Source organism: Antechinus flavipes, chromosome 4 (assembly GCF_016432865.1).
Source record: "Antechinus flavipes isolate AdamAnt ecotype Samford, QLD, Australia chromosome 4, AdamAnt_v2, whole genome shotgun sequence".
NCBI lineage: Eukaryota > Metazoa > Chordata > Mammalia > Dasyuromorphia > Dasyuridae > Antechinus > Antechinus flavipes.
The window spans coordinates 289,866,477-289,885,245 of NC_067401.1; the positions used below are offsets into that span (position 1 = coordinate 289,866,477).

Consider the following 18,769-nt stretch of genomic DNA (forward strand, 5'->3'; position numbering starts at 1 on the left):
GTATAGTATACAAATACAGGTTCAAGTCCTGGCTCTACCATTAGCTTGATATGTGATCTTGGTTATATACTAAGACTCACTAGGAAAACACATAAGCTCCTTGAGGACAGGAACTGTTTTTATTTTTGAATCCCCATTACATAGCACAGTGCTTGGCCCATAGTAGACATCTCATCATCATCATTATCATCACCACAATACTTATAGTTGGAATTCATACAGTGCTTTAAGATTTACAAATAATTTCATGAATATTATCTCATTTGAGCTTCACAACAACCTTGCAATGTAACAAGTGGCAATAATTTCTTAGCATTATAAAGTTGTCTACTGTATGTCAGGCAGTATATTAAATATTTTATAATTATTATCTTATTTGATCTTCACAATAACCATGGAAGGAAGTTGCTATTATTATCACCATTTTATAGATAATAAAATGAAGGCAGAAAGATATTAAATAACTTGCCATGGCCTGAGGTTGGACTTGAACTCAAGTCTTTCTAACTCCAGTGCTCTTTCCACTGAGCCCCCTAGCTGCCTCTTAATAAATGCTTATTGATTGATGATGGAGGATGAAAGCAAGATAGGCTTAGAATCCAAAGGACATGGATTTAAATCCCTCTTTCATCCATCCTTTTTCCATTTCTTGCCCATATGACCTTGAATAAATGACCATCCTACTCTTAACTTAGAAAAGAGCTTTTAGTATTCATTTCTCTCCAGCTGCTCTCCTTGGTTTCTGCTCCTGCTTTCTAAAGATAAATACCACTAGAAAGCTTATCATCATGGAGGTTGCTTAAGAAATGCTTCTCCTCTCTGACTGTAACAAAAAAAAAATGCTTCCCTTTCTAGAAGGCTCAGAATTTCCAGTCAATTCCTCATTTCCAGTTCATTACTCATTACTCATTCCTCTGTTTGATAATTCACCAACACTGTGCTCCCTCCTTACCCTTTTTCAGCTTCCTTTTGTGCTTTTCAGTTTCCTTTTGTGCTTTTCAGCTTCTTTTCTGTGACTTTCTCTATTGAATTGTAAGCTTTTTGAGGGCAGAGGGCTGTTTTTCTTTTTCTTATTCTTTAGGACTAAGCACAGAATCTGCTTTATAGTAAATGCTTATCAATCAAAAAATTTGTCAAAGGTTTGAAAGTTAAATCTTCTAACTTGATAGGCTTGTACTCCAGAGCTTATACTCTACTTGCAAAAACCTTGAGAAGTCAAAGTCACCCTGATGCCATAATGAGTTGAAAGAGTGAGAGTAAAATGAAGGGGATGCTCCAAGTACTTTTTAATCCAAACTCCAAATTGCCTACTCTTTTCTAAGGCAGTTGGTCTTAGCAGCTCAAGGATTTCAGGATCAGGAATAAAAATTTGTGAATTACTAAAAATCTGCCCAAATTGGTAGGGCACTGGGGGAGCAACAATCTAGTTGACCCTGAAAGTCTCCTTCTTGCTCCCCTACTTCCTAAAGGCTTAACACATAACATAAATGTTGACCATCTACAATTCTTCAAAATGTCACCCAATAGCTGAATGTACAAAGCCCAGAAAGGGTTTATTAATTTGGGAATTTTAATTAGCCAAGGTCACCTTTCTTTCTTAGATGGCAGAGGAGGGTGTTCAAAGATCCAGCTTCATGATCCAGGGTTGTATATAGAACAGAAGTGAAGTTAACAAGCTACCAGGGGTGATGAGTAATAATTATTTCTAGTCAAAGGTTTAAAAAAAAAGTTTGCCCTTCAGCTGCAAATGGTAAACCTCTCCCTCTCCCCAAAGCAAAGGAAGCACCAATACAAAGCTATTTCCTCCTATCTAGCCTTAGTAGCTAAGGAGAGGGGGTTGCTTTCTGCCTCCTACAAGCTGTCATTTGCACCGTCCTCCTGCTTTCGTTGATGTTGGGTGAGCCCCCTAATTTATGCTTGTCCTAAGTCCCAGAAAATTACAGGCTGGCCTGGCTCCTCACACTTTTGCAAAATTTACAAACAACTAGCAACATTCTTTAGGAACAGCTACTTTTTTTTTTTACAAGTTGGAATGGATGAGCTGCAAGATAAACAATGGAAAATGAATATGAACTTGAGCCTGGAGTACTTCATCCTTCACTCAGTATTTAGACTGTCTATGTAGGGTCAATATAACCAAGAAACTCATGGCATGAAAATACCTGGTACAAAGCTGCAATTCCAAGTAAATCTATACAAGTACACAAGCTGAGGTCCTGTGGCATCCTGTCCCATCATTTCTCAAAGGGAAGGGGGGAGGTGACAAACTCTTCTGTCTTCTTGTTCCAGACCATAGTAACAAAATCAAATAGAAATGGAGGCCACTATTCCATAATAAGGATCCTTGAAGGTCTTATATTGACTTAGTTTTAAAATGTAATAGTGTAATGTTTTACTGTATTTTTATTTATTTTATTAAGAGTTTCCAATTACATTTTAATCTAATTCGGGCCACACTCAGGAATGCTGTGGGTCAGCAGCAATTTCTGCAGGCAGTGGAGAAGGATGCTAACATAAATACTTCCTATCCCAGCCCCAGTCACCAGCCCTTCAAATAACTAACATGCTTAACACTCAGCCCACCACTTTTCCTTCTTTCTCCCCTTTCCAGTCTATGTCCATCCTCCCAAAAGCCTGATTGTTTCTTTTTATCCAGTTGTCTTATAGGCAGAAAAGACAACTAGATTTAGTCAAAGGACCTGGATTCGAACTACAGTATTTTAAGGTCTGGGAGAGTTCCCTTCAGCCATCTAGTTCTTCTATCACAAGAATTTCTATTATAATATACCAACAAATGGTCATTTAGTCTCTGCTCAAAGAACTCCATAAGAGAGGGGTATCCCATCACCTCTCAAAGTAAGCCATTTCAATTTTAAATAATTCCAATCACTAGGAACTTTCCCCCCAATTTTCCCTTTTCCCTTACTACCTTTGAACTTAGAAAGGGAGTAAAGAGAACTATCTGAGTTCAGATTCTGTCTTTGATACATGATGGCTCTGTAACTAGGTCAGATTATTCTCTCAGGGTCTCTGGCAACTTTCTAAGACTACAAATTAAAGAACAGAGATGCATCATGGAGGAAATTTCCTTAACTGAGAGCACCCTTAAGACAATTAAACCCCAAGTCCAGAAAAAAAGACTTTGACCTCAGTCAAATTTATGCCTCAGTTGCCTCATCTGTAAAATGAGGAGCTTGACCTAGATAGTGTTTAAAGTTCCCTTCAGCTCTAAGAGTTATGATCTTAGGCTCCCATCGACAGGAACAAACAGTCTTAATGGTTCCTCCATATGGAGCCTATGTATTTTGAGATTTCATTTGTTCAGGGACATAAAATGCTTTTCACAAGCCTTTATTAACCCCACAGTAAGAACTGTGGATATTTTTATCTTCTCCCTCTAGACTCTTTAGAGCAACAGACATCGAAGAATCTAGCAGTTTCTGTGAACATCCTACATTTCTACAAGCCAACAAAATCTTGGAACCATACATTTCCCTTATTCTTATCAAATAGAAAGATAATGAGATGCAAGGGTTTTCCCTCCCCTCCTTAATTTCTCCATTAAAAAAAAAAAGATAGTTTTGTGGATTGAGAGATTTCTGAGACAATGAATATATATATACAATGACAAATTTGGACAGTGTGAATAAAACTGGATTGAGGCCTGAATCTAGTTTCTTATTCTATTAGGAATCCATCAATATTCCTTAAATGTTTACTGTGTGTGAGGCATTGTGTTAAGAGCTATGAGACAGAGGTAGCTAGGTGGTACAGTGGATAAGGCACCAGCCCTGAAGTCAGGAGGACCTGAGTTCAAATCTGGTCTCAGACACTTAACCTTTCCAAGCTCTGTGACCCTGGGCAAGTCACTTAACCCCAATTATCTCAGGGAGACAAGTAGGAAAAGGGGTGGAAGAAGGTCCTGACCTCAAGGAGCTTAGAATAGGATGTCTATACAAGGGTATATAACAAGACAGAGAGTGGATAGAAAGTAACTTTAAGGGGAGAACAAGAGCAACTGGGGGAGTTTGCAAAAGATAGATGGTGGTATCTGTGCTGAACTGAAGAAAATCAGACATAGCAAGCGAAGGGGAAGAGAGAGAGCAAACATTCTAGGCCTGAGGAACAATCAAAGCAAAAACAAAGAGTTGCAAGAATAGTTAGTAGAAATGTTTTCCATACAGCATCATTGACACAATCTCAATCATATATTATATTATGCTACCACTACATTTACTCCTGGAAACACTTTTTATTTATCACTTAAATTAGAGGATCCAAAATACTAAGAGGGTTCTCAGGGTAGGACCCTTACTGTGCTCTATGTACTTTCTATACAATTTCTTGAATATTTACAAGTTCCTTCCTTACTTCAAAGTTCAGATCAAACATAAAGGATTCATTAACTGGTTCTTTCTGATCAAAGGGAACATTTAACTCCCATCAATTTAAAGCATGATTTAAATAATAGTTAAGATGATTTCTTTTGTTTGATCAACTTTTTATAATATAAAAGCAAACAGTTAAGAAGCTTTTGTAAGTGCCTACTATGTGTAAGTATATTAAGTGCTAGAGATACAAAGAAAAGCAAAAAGTAGTCCCTGCTTCTAGGGAACTCACATTCTAATTGAGCTATAACTTTTCAATCTTCTCCCTACCTATGAGGAGGTTAGGTTTCATTTTTAGAATGCACCCATGATACCATTTTAAAAGCTATGAATTATGGAAACTATACACTCCTCACTCAAGACTTCTGAAAATGTTTTTTTCCTTTGATTTCTATTGCCTCCCTTTATTTATCTTCTTGTCTAACAAACCTATATTTGTTTGACTTCTTGACAACATGCCCTCCTGGAGAGAAATCAGACTTTTGATTAAGTCTGTTATCTCTCATTTCTCTCTATATGCTGCAGTTAACAAACTCATTATTTCTGAGGCTAAAAATTCAGTTTGAGAATTCATTTCCATTCAACAAATGTTTAAGTGCCTACTACATGCAAAGCAGTGTTGGAAGAGCTGGAAATTCAAAGACACAAAGAACTTCAAAGAGGTTATAAGGGCTTGGGAGAGTGTGGAGTAGGAGCCAGAATCCAACATATGTAAAAATAAGTACAGTAAAAGGAAAGCAAGGAAAAGCCCATTTAATTGGAGAGATCAGGGAAGATTTCACAGGCGATGGTCCCTCACTTGCCCAAAGGAAGAGAAGTATCCTGTGCTGTGGAGATAAGGATGTTGAATGTGCATTCTAAACATAGGGAATAGCTTGTGCAAATACATGAAGACAGGAGATGAAATGTTGAGTATAAGGAAGAATTAGTCCAATTTTCTTAGAACACAGTTTATGAAAGTGAGTAATATGAGAATCACAGTTAAGAACTTCTGAACAATGGGGCAGGCTAGTGCAGTGGATAGAGCACTAGCCCTGAAGTCAGGAGGACCTGAATTCAAATCTATCACTGTCAAATCAGACATTTAACACTTTCTAGCTGTGTGACCCTGGGCAAGTCACTTAACTCCAACTGCCTCAGCCAAAAAAAAAAAAAATGTTGGATGTTAGATTGTTTGAGTTCTGACTTTTACTAATTATGGCAGTTTTCTTTAATGTCTAAACTGCCCTTCCAAAAAAAGCCCCCCCTAAAACTTCCAGACTTTTCTTGAGAACCCTCAAAGATTGGTACCTTGATACAATTTATATTCTGTGTAACTAAACAATTTTTTCCCCATTCTCTCTAGATGTGCTGTCTCACATGGTCAGCCATATTTCCTTCCCCTGAAATTAAAGTTTGTACAATATGGATCTAGCCAAGCTTTCTGACTATATCTTATGCTTCTTTGAAGCTGGTAGCATAGTTTACAGAACACTGGACCTAGAGTCAGAAATACTTGCTACCTGTGTGAACCTGGGCTTGTCTTAGCTTCTCTTTGCCTCAATTATCTCAACTGTAACATGGGGACAATAATATTATCTGTCTCTGAGGGTTATTGTGAGGACTGAACAGCTTAATATTTGTAAAGCATTTAGCACAGTGCTTCGCACAAAGTAGGCCTTTAATAAAATTTTTCTTCCTTTCTCTCTCTTTTCTCTCTAAACTGTGTCTTGCACCCAAATTACCATTCTACCATCTTTCAAAGTTCAATTGAACCTTTTTTTTTTTTATGACAACTTCCTTGATCCCTTTAACTGGCTAGGATGTCTCTACTAGCTCATTACATACTATTTACTGCTCTTATGTGCTTATATTCTAATGATCTTTTCTGTTATTAGTACATTATCATATCACTACTGTTTTTGAAAGCTATTGTCACCATAATGTCACCCTACTACTTGCCTGAACTAGTTCAACAGCCTTCTGAATTGCATTCCCTATCTCCTTGAGGGAAAGATCTTTTATTTTGTCTTCATATCCCAAGTGTCCAGCATCCAATAGGCTACTTAACTCATGCTTTGTTGAATTTGAAAAGTTGTTATGTGAAAAATGAAATAGATTTATTTCACTTGGTGACAGAAAGAAGAACCAGGACTTGAGAATGGAAACTATATGGAGACAAATTTCAACTCTGTGTAGAATGAGCTTCCCAACAGTCATCAAAAAATGACATGGATTACCTCAGGAGAAAGCAACTTCTCTTTTGGTGGAAGTTTCCACAAGAAGGATAAATGACCAGTAGGAAATATGATAGATAGAATTCATACTTAAAATAAAATATGGATGGGTTGGATGACATTGGTTATATATTCTAAAACAACTATTTTGAAGAGCACAAGAATGTTCTAATATTTAAATAGCCAACCATCAGGGAAATTTGGCTAAGAAAACTCATTCCTTTGATAGAAGGAGAAGTGAAAGGGTTGTATCTCAAGTAGCTAAAATTTTGCTGAAGATTGTGAGCATCTTGAGGGTAGTATCCTCCTACTTTTGTTTTCCCCACAGCTTTTTAATACAGCATCATTGACATCAGGTCAATAATATAATTTTATAATATTATTTTATTTATTATTCATAATAATTATTTATTTTATTTTTTCATATAACTTTTTACTGACAGTCAATAATATAATTAAGGCCTTAATATGTGCTTGTTGAGATGAGGTAAATAGTATCCAATGAAAGATTGATAAGAAATTAAAATCATACCTCTCTTAAAATGTACTATGTCAATGCAAAAATTGGAGCTACATGCAATTTGTTGGTTAGATTTTTTTTTTTTTTTTTTGCTGAGGCAATTGGGGTTAAGTGATTTGCCCAGAGTCACTTAGCTAAGAAGTGTTAAGTGACTGAAGTCAGATTTAAACTCAGATCCTTCCGACTTCAGGGTTGATGCTCTATTGACTGTACCACCTAGCGCCCTTAGATAGATATTTTTAAAGGAGTTTAAAGCTATTGATATATTACCTATTTATTTTTCTTCATTATTTTATATATAATGAAAGCAAATGAATTTAATGAAATGATACTCCCTCAAAAACAAATGCAGAAATAAATACTTGCCATTTCAAGGTTCCTTCATGTTCTTAGGGGATTTGAAATATAAATGGAAAACAAAACATAGGCTATTTCTACTTCATTTTGGAAGATTTTAGAAATCAACTTCTAAGAATCAAAAATTAGTATCTTGGAATCTGAAATAAAGGGGCTCAGAAATTATAAAAAAAAAGTAGAAATAGGGGGAAATCACACCTTTATTTCAACATAAGTTTCCTTTATAATCCTATGTAACTTTATCTTGTTCATTTAAAAATATTATTCTAATAAGTACTTTACCAGACAAACAAACAAAAAGTTAAGAAGCCCTGTTTAAATTTCTAAGTCGAAGAACTATTGCATTCTTCACCAAGAGTTCCTCAAAGAATAGAGTAAAAACCAAAACTTTATCTACCTTTATATCTCCAATTCCTTGTACTATCTTTGGAATAAAAAATAAAAGAATTAAAATAGAAAAAAATTGTTTTAATAAAAACTGAATTTACTTTAAAAATCAGAAAAATCCATAGGCACTTATTTAATTAAGTCCCTCCAACCACAGTTTGGGAAGGGAAAAAAAGGCTTTCATCTTTGGTCAAAGTAGGAAATCCTGTCTCCTTCACAAGTCACATGCTCTTGGTTTGAAATTAGTCAACTTACTTTTTCCACATCTAGATGAACATCCTGCTTCTTCAAAGACCTACAGAAGAAAATGAAGAAGAAATGATGAGAAAAAAAAAAGTCACACACCCATATACCACCAAAGAAATGAGCATTCAGTGCCGGCTAGTCACCCACAAAATAACACCCACAGAATTTCCATTTGACTGAGACACACACTTGATTTGCCCACAAATTTATCGCTGTTCACACAATTTTTACTGAGCCACTCTTGCCACAAGCACCTGTCTGCAACCTACTTGGAAAGACTCGGTCCCAGCCAAAAATTGAGCAAAGGAAATCAGTGTTTTAAATCCCATTTTCTGGAGTCTAAATGCTTAGGAAGAAGGAATACATATAGCAGCAGTGTATGATGCCATTTTTTGCAAGACAGAAATCATCAGTTCATGAGAATTCATTTTCCCTTCTCTGAGTCTTACTGCAGAGCCAAATACACAGGCAACTCTGAACTGATGTTACTTAGCATCCACAGTTGGTAGGGGCCCTTGCAGAAAGCACAGATACTTGCCCATGTAACACCAGGGTGAGGGTGGATTTCAGACTCCCTGCCAAGCGCCTGGCAAGATTGGTAATGCTGTTTCTGCTGGTACACATGCCTAATTACTAGTTAATTTTTAAAGTGCTAGGCTGGTAGATGGCAACATTCCATCCGGCTGGTATACTCTGGCTACCCACCACCAGCAGATGATGAAAGAGTTCATGTCACTACCTCATTCATCATTTCCAACTGTGGTCAGCACAGTGTCTGTGACATGGTAGGCACTTAATAAATGTTTATTGATTGATTAATACTGTCAGAAGAGAGCAGCAAAAGAGGTCAAGGAAAAAAATTAATAGAGTAATTTAGCCTAGGGAAGATAAAACTCTGGTCCTTTCAAAAGTAGGTTTGGCTTTGATCATCAGAGGAGATTCACAAAAATGGTCAAATAATAAAAAAATAAATTAAATTTTAAAAAGCTGATTTAAGTAAAAAAGGCAATATGAAAAAGAGAAAAGAACATAAGGCTGGAAGTAAGAGTATTGTGTGTGAATCACAGCTTTGCTAGTAAGTTTCTATTGAGCTTGAACAAAATATTTAACTTGTCTGAACCTCAGTTTCCTCAAAGAATGAGGTTAGATTAAGCCATAACATCTCTAAGACCCTTCTGGTACGCACATGCACACATAACCACCAAGACATACACAACCCTTTAATTTGAATTATTAACAAGGAAGCATTAACACTTACGAACAAGCTTAAATTGGTGAAATGTATTTGTGACAAATACCAGCAAGGTGACCAACACTAAAGCTACAGGGAGGACAAAATCTCATCAAAAGCATCAAAGCTTCTGGGGCCAAAGCCAAATAGCAGAAAAATTTGTTAAAAGATGCTTCTGCCAGCATGCTGTTGCCCGTACACCCACCTTCCTCCTCCTGGCATGAGCCCAGAACCACAAGCATCATAGAGACTTCTCAATAGCCCCCGGGGAGTCTGGGAGCTCACAAAAGAATGGGGTGTGGTATGCAACCCTCCAGAGTAGGTGGTGAGGCTCTGTTCCTGAAGCTAGAGTGCTAGAGGGTGGTCCCTTTAACAAAATTTTATTTGGAGACCTGGAATCTAAATTTATTCATGATCCAGAATCTCTTTCCCTGAACCAGTGAGCTATAAAATCCTGTTGAGCTGCTGGCATTTGACAAGAAAGCAGGATTTCACAAAATCAAACTTAGAAATTCTTACAAAATATTTTGAAAACTCTATTTCAATAACATTGGTTTCCTTTGTACTCCTACATATTTCATTTTATGCATTTAAAAACATTATTCTGAGAAGGGGTCCACAGGCTTCATCAAATTGCACAAGGGGTCTATGATACACACAAAATGTTAAGAACCTTTCCCTGATCTACTGGGGGAAAGTTTTCTATAAAAGAAAGGTCATTTTGAGAAAAAAAAATCCAATATTCATGTTAACTTTGCATATTGTCTGACCAACCATCCCTGATTAGATTCAACTTATAATATAGAAATTTTACCATTCTTTGTTCTACTAAGAATATGATACATCTAAAAGACTTTGATTAAACATAAAGAATTGAGTGGGAAACAGATAAACAAATCATGGTATGTGATTGGGTAATGAAATCTTGACAGTACCACAAAAATGACGATTATCAAGAACATAGCCAAGGAAGTATGAGAAAATTTCTGTGAACTGATATAAAGGGATGTTAGCAGAACCAAGAAAACATTATATACATATATATACACACTGTAAACAAAAAAGAATGAAACTGAACAGTATGTAATCATAATTATCGAGGCTGGCCCCCAAAAAAGAAAAGGAAATTTGTTTTCTTCTCTTCTTTGTAGGGAAAAGGTGGACAGAAGCTATGGACATAAAATACTGCATTAGTAAATTATTAAACTTTTAGTAAAAAGCTTCAGGTGTTATACATTAGTTAGTTTTGCTGACCTTACTCCCCCTTTTCTTCTTCATTCTTTGTTATAAAAGATGGCTCTTTGGGTAGGGAAGGAAAGAGGAATAGATTTGGAAAATGATACAAAAAATGTATCAGTAACATTAAAAATATATAAGAATTTCTAGTCTTTAACAGCTATCTGAAAGAAAAAGGCTAGCACAGAAAACCTTGTTTCTATTTGTTATACATCATAAAATACTTCTAGGACAACAGAATGGTCTAAGCCTCCTCCAGGTCATTTTAAACTAACAATCTGGGCTACCCAATCATTTTAAGAAAATGAAAAATTATAAATTTGTATTCACTTAATTTGTGTTTGCATAATTTCATAGCTTTATGCTTAGTATGTCACCCCTAGCCCACCTGTCCTAGTAGCAAGCAAGGGCTGTGTTGAGAAATTCAAAAACAAAGGAAAAGCAAAACACACCCAATGTAATAAGCTCCAGGACTCATTGTCATGCTCTAAGCAAGATGTTCTTGGCCAAAGCTATTTTGAGTACATTACATGTATTAAAACTGATAACTTAGGAGTCAGGAAGTCTAGGTTCTAGCCTTTACTTTGTCCCCTTTCTACTGGCCATATGACCCCAAGAAGGTTCACTTCAGTCCTCAAGGTCTCACTTTCCTCAATCATACATAAGAAAGTTGGATTAGATGATCTCCAAGTTCCCCTCTAATTTTAATACAATTAGGGATTCCAAGTGAGAATTCAGGTCTAAGAAAGCCAAGGCAGAGAAAAGAAACTCAAGAACTTCTAACAAGTGTTGACAAACTTTTTTAAAAAAAAATATGGTCTTTCTACAAGAGAACATTGTACACAACAACAACAAGACTTTGGACTTGGCTGTTTTCAGCAATCAGGAGATCCAAATCAATTCCAAGAGACTTGTGATGAAGAGAGCCATCTGCACCCAGAGAAAGGACTAAGGGGACTGAATGTGGATCACAACACAATATTTTCACTGTTTTGTTGTTGTTTTTTCTCATTTTTTCCCCTTTTGATTTGATTTTTTCTTGTGCAGCATGATAAATGTGGAAATGTTTAGAACGTATTTGACCTAATTGCATTAGTTGCTATCTAGGGGATGGAGAAAAGAGAGGGAAAAAATTTTTGAAGCACAAGTTTTTGCAAAGGTGATTGTTGAAAACTATCTTTGCATGTATTTTGAAAATAAAAAGCTATTTTAAAAATCAATTGCACATTGATCTCTTTAAAAATGTTTTTCTAGCACCCTTTCCACCTGTCAATGATTTTATATCTTTATCAAAATACAGGAAAATAATTCCCAATATAACATAACCTGGGAATGCTACCCAAAGGCCAAATCATCAACAATCCATCATTTGATATACCTCTAGTCTTAGCAAATTAAATTAAGTTCAGATCAACTAAACTATCTAATCAGCTCCTAACCTCTCCCAGTTACTTAGTCTTTTCCCTACCCTACCCCTTCAAAAAGTAACCAACCTTGAATTTATTGAATATATTTATATATACTTCTATATGACTATATGTTGTCTTCCTTCAATTGGACAAAAGCTATTTGAGGGCAGGGACTATTTCATTTTTATTTATATATTCCCAGCTCCTAGTATAGTGTCCATTATATTGCAGATGCTTAATAAGTTTATTAATTGAAAAAAAAATTTAAAGTGCAAGGAACTTTCTGGTGACCTCCTCCTCTAAGAAATGCTGCTCAAACCCAAGGAGAGACTACAGCATTGGATTTGATGCCAGAGATCTAAGATCAAATTTAGGATCTGCTATTTTCTACAAGTATGTGGTGTATATATGTATTTTTCCCTTTCTGGTCAACAGGTAGGATCTATATCCTAGTAAGTTTCAATGAGACAGATTTCCCTTCCTTGGACATTTTAACTTTTAGCAAAGAAAATCCATTCTCTGGGACAATTTACCAAGAAGGAAAAACCACATTATACCCATAGAAACTTCAGACTGGGTTCTTCTTAAGACAGGCAATTTAGTATACAGAGAACCTCAATGACACGAAATGCACATTTTATGAAAGATATCCAAAGTAATGATTTTCTCTCTGCTCAAGAATACTTTAAGAATCTGCATCAAGGAGAAGGATGAAAACAGGTTTGGAGGGACCAGCTCACTATTTCACAAGGTGCCTCATACATACATTATATACACACACACACACCCTCAATCCAATTTCTTTTTCAGTCTTCCTAAACAGATGGAGTTAATTAGCAAAGACAATGCATCTGTGTATCATATTGTACCCACAATGTGCAGATCAAACCCAAAGAGGGATGCCACGGCTTTAACTTCAAAGACATGGCAGACACACAAGGCTTGTGATATTTTTAGTCATCAGCTCCATTATTGCAGAAAGGATAAGGATGGATGAAAATAGAATTGCCCTAATTAAAATACGTTTGTCAGTCCCTGTTAAGAATGGAGAGTAGTAGTGTTTGTTATAAAATCAAGGGAAAGAGTATCTTTCTTTATTCAATGGATACATTCCTGAAAAGTTTCATGTATCACTTTTATTTTCAATAGAACTCTATTTTTATAAGTCAATTAGGGGCACCCTCTATTAAAAGGACTTATCGGGGGATGTACAAAGAATACTTTTATAAAGTGAACAGCTATTTTCCCCTCTCTTTTTCCCCTCCCCTCTTTGTCTCATCTAAGTATAGAGATTGTAAGGTACAGTGTATGTGTGTGTGTGTGTGTGTGTGTGTGTGTGTGTGTATACACATTGATATATATTGATATGTATATACAAACACACACAAATCTCCATATATAAAGAATCTAAGTGAGGTACAACTTAATTCCTTCTTCAGAAAAAAAGTCATCTTTTATCACAGAAAAATGTTAGTTGGTACCTCAAATACAGCATCCTCTTACATCAAACACAGCATTATCCTGATCTCATTGCCTTCTAATCCTGTCATACAAGGAAACAAGCTGAATCTAGTATGATCTTTTTTTGATGAAGAACCTCTGGCTTCTGTTACCATTACTTGTTTTTTTTTTTTTTGGATGCTCACTAACTATCCTTCTGATATATTTTATACTCTGTGAAGTCAAGCAACCTAGTCTATAGTTTGCAGATTCTGCCCACATTTTTTTTTAGTTTCTTTTTTAAAAATCAGAATAAGAATTATATATCTCAGGTTCAATGGCACCTCTCCCATTCTTCATCACCTTTCAATAATCATAATAGCACAGAAATCACATTTGCTGATACTTTCTAGTACTCTGGGATATGTTTGTTTGGTCTTGGCACTCTAAACTCATTTAAGAGAATAAAGAGTTCTAATTTTCTCATTATATACTTGGGTTTCAACTCCTTAGTAACCATTTTCATTCTGTCCTTTTAATCCAAACATCTTCTTGACAGCAAAACCAAACCCATACACACACACACCCCCCCAAAAGTAAATTAAACATGGATTAGTTTTGCCCATGCTATCTTCATTTTCTTATCCATCTTAAACAATAGTTCAGGTTCTTCTTTGATCCTACTCAGTTCCCTCAACATAGATACAAAAAATTTATTTGTTCTTGTCATTGTCAGACTCAGCTTATTCTGGATTTTTATGCTCCAGACCTGTTCCTATAGGACGAGTACTTACAAGACTATATTTCTATTATAATCATTTTTTGCATCTTGCACTTTCTATATATCTAAAAATCTAATTTGATACATGAGTTCCCTGTGCATCCTCATTAATCTCTGTCCCCTTTACCCTTTTCCATTATGTTTTTTTTCTTTAAAATTTCATTCTTGAGAACAACTTCTTCCTTCTGTAATGATTTCCCACATAAAATCTTAGACTATGAAATCTTAGCTATTCTTTCTCTAAACTCTTCGAAATCTTTTCATCAAAAATCTGGGGTCCATGAAAGACTACCATGCCTGATTTATCTCCTCTTTTATTAAAAATATTCAGATAAAGTCAAATATCCCTAAAATCATTTCTATTTGAACAATCAATTCTTCCTTATTGGTCAGAATTAGGCCCAGAATAAGAAATCCTTTCAATGGTCTCTCTACCTTTTGAAGGATAAAATAATTATTAAAAGTAAGTTAAGATTTTAGGGTCCATTCTGCTACAGAGATATGGCTCCAACACAATTCTAGATGACTAAAATTTCTCATCACTACCAGTTCTTGCTTCTACTCCAAGTTTGTTATCTGTTTTTCATATTTCCTGCTCCAGTCTGGGTTGTCTATAGCCATATAAGTCATACATAAGAATATGTCTTCTGATATAATAATCTTTCCTTGGATGTCAATACCATACTTCCCCCCCCTCCATTTTTCCTGGGATCTTCTCAATTAGACAGTCTCCATTTATCTATTCTGTTTCTTTCCAAACAAGAATATTGTACCAATTATATTGCAATCATGGTACCTATTCCACTAAATCTCAGTGATAATCATGAGATCAAATTGTCTTCCTCATGTTAGAATTTAGCTCATCTTTCTTATCACCCATACTCTGTATATTTGTGTAGAGACATCTGACTATGGGTTTTGTCAAGAAATTTCTTTCTTGAACTCTGTATCTTGGGTAACTATTACTATTTTTCTTACTCCGCTATAGCTATTACAATCCATGATATCCAATCAGTTTCTTCTTTCCCCTTTAACCATATACACACAATCTATATGCACATCTATAGGCAAATGTTTTTTGGCCAGTCCTTTTTGTTTATACCATCTCTGATAAAGAGTGCTTCACTCCTATTATTTAAGTTGTGTTTTGCAAATCTAAATCATTCTTACGTAAGATCTTCTTAAGCAGCTGTTCATTTCTCAAGTTGGTCTTTTATGTCCCACATACCCTGCCTTCAATCAGCAATAGTGATAAAAAAAAAAAATACTTGTTTTCAGTTTTCAGTTTCTTGGCCAAGCCTTCATAATCCCTGGCAAGGATTCCTGAATTCTGTCACTATAATAGAATCATAGATTCTGAAAAAGCTGAAAAAGACACTAGAGTCTACATAGTTTAACTTCATTTGACAGATGAGAAAACTGAAGCCCAGAGAGGTTTTGTGATTTATTCTTCAAGTGACAAAGACAGAATTTGAATCCAAGGCCTCTTACTCTAAATTCAGAGCTCTTTTTGTTTATATCTTATTGCTGTCTCTACATAAAAAGGTGTTATTAGTCATCAAACCTGACAAGTTGTAGGAGGCTGTCCTGTACATATGTCCCAGAAAGACAGCAGACTCCTCTAGTAGTAAAGTCTCCAAGACAAATAGCTACCTTAGTAGATAGTTGTCAAAAACCATTACTAGGTCTTTTTCCTTGGCTTTTAACTGGTTTATCACTTTCTTAGCAGTATCTTTAAATCTATATCGTCATTCCTTGGAATTTCAGGATCTAGCTTCCCTCTCCATAAAGCTTCTTACCTATCACTTAGCCCCAAATGTTCAGTGATCCTTCTTCCCCTATTTTCCAGTATCGTGTCTTTCAGTCTCCCAACCTCCCCACATAGGCTATGATCCCTTTCTGCCTTGATAGAACACTTTTACTTATTTTTTTTCTTTCCTTTTTCAAGGGGCATTTTATTATCTTCCTGATAACCTGGAGAGTGAAGTATATTCCTCTAACCCCTTTTAATTTCTTTTCTAGGAGCAGACTCAATCTGTGAGAAAATATTTGTTTGGCCAAAGCAGAAAGACAAAAACTGAAAAATTTATTCAGGTCACTGAAAAATTCCCCTTGAACTCCCTACTTGTATAAAAATTATTTCCTTAGTCCTCTGTCATTTATGGCAAGATGGTGCTATGATAGAATGTCCATTGGTTATATTTGTTCCTCTTGTTGAGGGCTCAGTTGGTGAGGCATTTAATTATAGCATTCTTTCTACATTTTCTCAAGAGATGATGCTAGCTTGCTCACTGGCCTTTGATGGGCAATTAAGAGCTTCCTGCCAGAGGCCCAAAGGATTGTCCAACAAGTGATGAATTTTTTTGGCTACAAGATTTTTCTCTCAGCAACTCTCTATAACATTTATATCAAATTCAATTTGTAGCCCTAATAAAATTTTATATAAGCCAGATTTGGGAGGATGTAATGGCCTATTTTTTTTTTTAAACAAATCTGGTAAATGGATATGTGTGTGTATGTGTGTGTGTGTGTGTGTGTGTGTGTGTGTATATAGGTTGTACCAAAAGTCTTTATAAAGTTTAAAACTGCAAAACTACAAACAAACCTTCCCCTTTAAATTTATGTATGTCTGTTTAACTATTAGAAAAAGATAATATACTAACTCTTTAGTGAAGGACAAATTAATTTAAACTTTCCCTTTTTGATTGAAAAAACACAAGAGAGATCAGGACTCATAAACCCCAGGTATTCAACCATCTCCTCCATGTAAACAGAGATCTCAGCTATATTTAAGAAACCAAAAAATAATCCAGGATTTTTTTTGGGGGGTGGGGAGGGCAGGAGGTGCAGGGTCACTAGGAAGAAGAGCTAGTCAATAAGGAATACTTTCACTAATCAATATATTTTCTCCATTGTCATTTGAACTCATTTTATTCTCTTCAAAAGAATCTAACATATTTATAGACCAGAAAAGCCTTCATTACGCCAGGCACGTCTTCACATATTCTGAATGGCCTCTTTCTTAATCCAATTCTCTTAGCTCTATTCATTCACTACTACAGGGAGAATTATAGAATTCAACACACTGTAATGTAAATGATGTCTGTGAATAGCCCAGCCATTGGGCTAATATGACTTGTCATACATTTTCCTACTGAACATTCCAATGGGACATTATGACTTTTAGTCATTCCTACTTAGATCACAGGAATGAGATTTAAAAAAAATAAAAAGCAGCCAGGGCCAGTGTCTGCTATAATTCAGAATAAGGGGTGAAAATGGATGGGGGAAATAGATAGAGTGGGTGGGAGAGGATGACTGCACATAGTAACTCCTCAGTGCTTTCTTCAGAATAGGGCTTGCAAGGGCTTCCTGCCCAAAGACTGGGGCACATGCATAGTTTCATAGAGGGCTCTTCAATGGTCGAGCTGCAGCTGCTGGATAAACAAAGCATTGTGGCCTCCCTATACATCCAGTGTCTCTGGAGCATCCTGTGTGTCCAGCAGCTGGGAAGGGGAGCTGTACAGATAAGCACAGAACCTTTCCCTAGTTTCCCAAAGTATCAGTGAGCTCCTATGCCCATGATGGTGTACATGACTTAACGCTTCCTTCAAGACTTCAGAAAGAAAGTTAAGGAATGAATGAAGCTATCTTAGCTAACAGGGAACCTACATTAGCTCTAATATTGTTACACAAAGACTATTTTAGTTGTGTTGATGGAAGCAATTTTTTCTGACATAGCAAATTTTCAAATTTTCTTATAAAACTTAATTCCAGATCTTTTCCCTTCTAGCTCTCTCTACCTGGTATTATCTTTACCTGTGCACATATTTTCCAATAAAATGTAAATTCTTTCAGGTTATAGGTAATATTACTTTAAATCTTTGTGCCCTTATCATATAGCATAGTGTTATACCCAGAGCTGTCATTTAATGTTGGTTGAATCAAATCTGCGACCTGTGTAACATTGGCCAGCTGAAGTTCACTGGACTTTAGTTTTCTCATTTATAAACGAAGAGAATTGGATTTGGATGTTCTCCAAAATCCCTTTCAGCTCAAGATCTATGATTCTCTTTAACCAGTCAACTCCAAAATTGTAACTAGGGCAAGACAAGTGGGGCTTCATCCCAGAGTATTGAACTTTTGAGGTCCTAAAGGGAACTCGTAGAGCAGCTAGATGACTTAGTGGGTAGTGTTGGGACTTGGAGTCAAGAAGATCTGAGTTCAAATCCAGCTTCAGTCTCTTACTAGCTGTGTGACCCGACAAGTCAACTTTACCTCTGTTTGCCTTTATCTACTGCAGAGAGAAAAAGCAAATCAGTACAGTGTCTTTGCTGGAAAGTATGGTCCATGGGGTCACAACGCATTCAATATGACAAGGAATACTTGTATTCCTTTAGTAGAACTAGAAAATGAGCTTAACAACTAGGTAGCAAGAATAATTAATTAAAAGAGAAAGCTCCCAGATGGCTTGCTTCCTACTCTCCATAAATGGACTTCAGGTAATTTCTTCCCCAGCCTGTTTATGCCTTCTGTCAAAGGTAGCTTGCCCAGAAGG

General features: G+C 36.0%; 1 protein-coding gene across 5 annotated transcripts in view; it reads right to left on the reverse strand.

Moving 5' to 3' along the window:
* Window positions 1–18,769, reverse strand: part of FYN (FYN proto-oncogene, Src family tyrosine kinase) — a 272,216-nt gene that overhangs the window by 230,618 nt on the left and 22,829 nt on the right. For all 5 annotated transcript variants that reach the window (XM_051997556.1, XM_051997554.1, XM_051997553.1 and 2 more), the window contains exon 2: window positions 8,124–8,163. The gene's annotated coding sequence lies outside the window, so the exon portion shown is untranslated. The remainder of the gene's footprint in view (window positions 1–8,123; window positions 8,164–18,769) is intronic.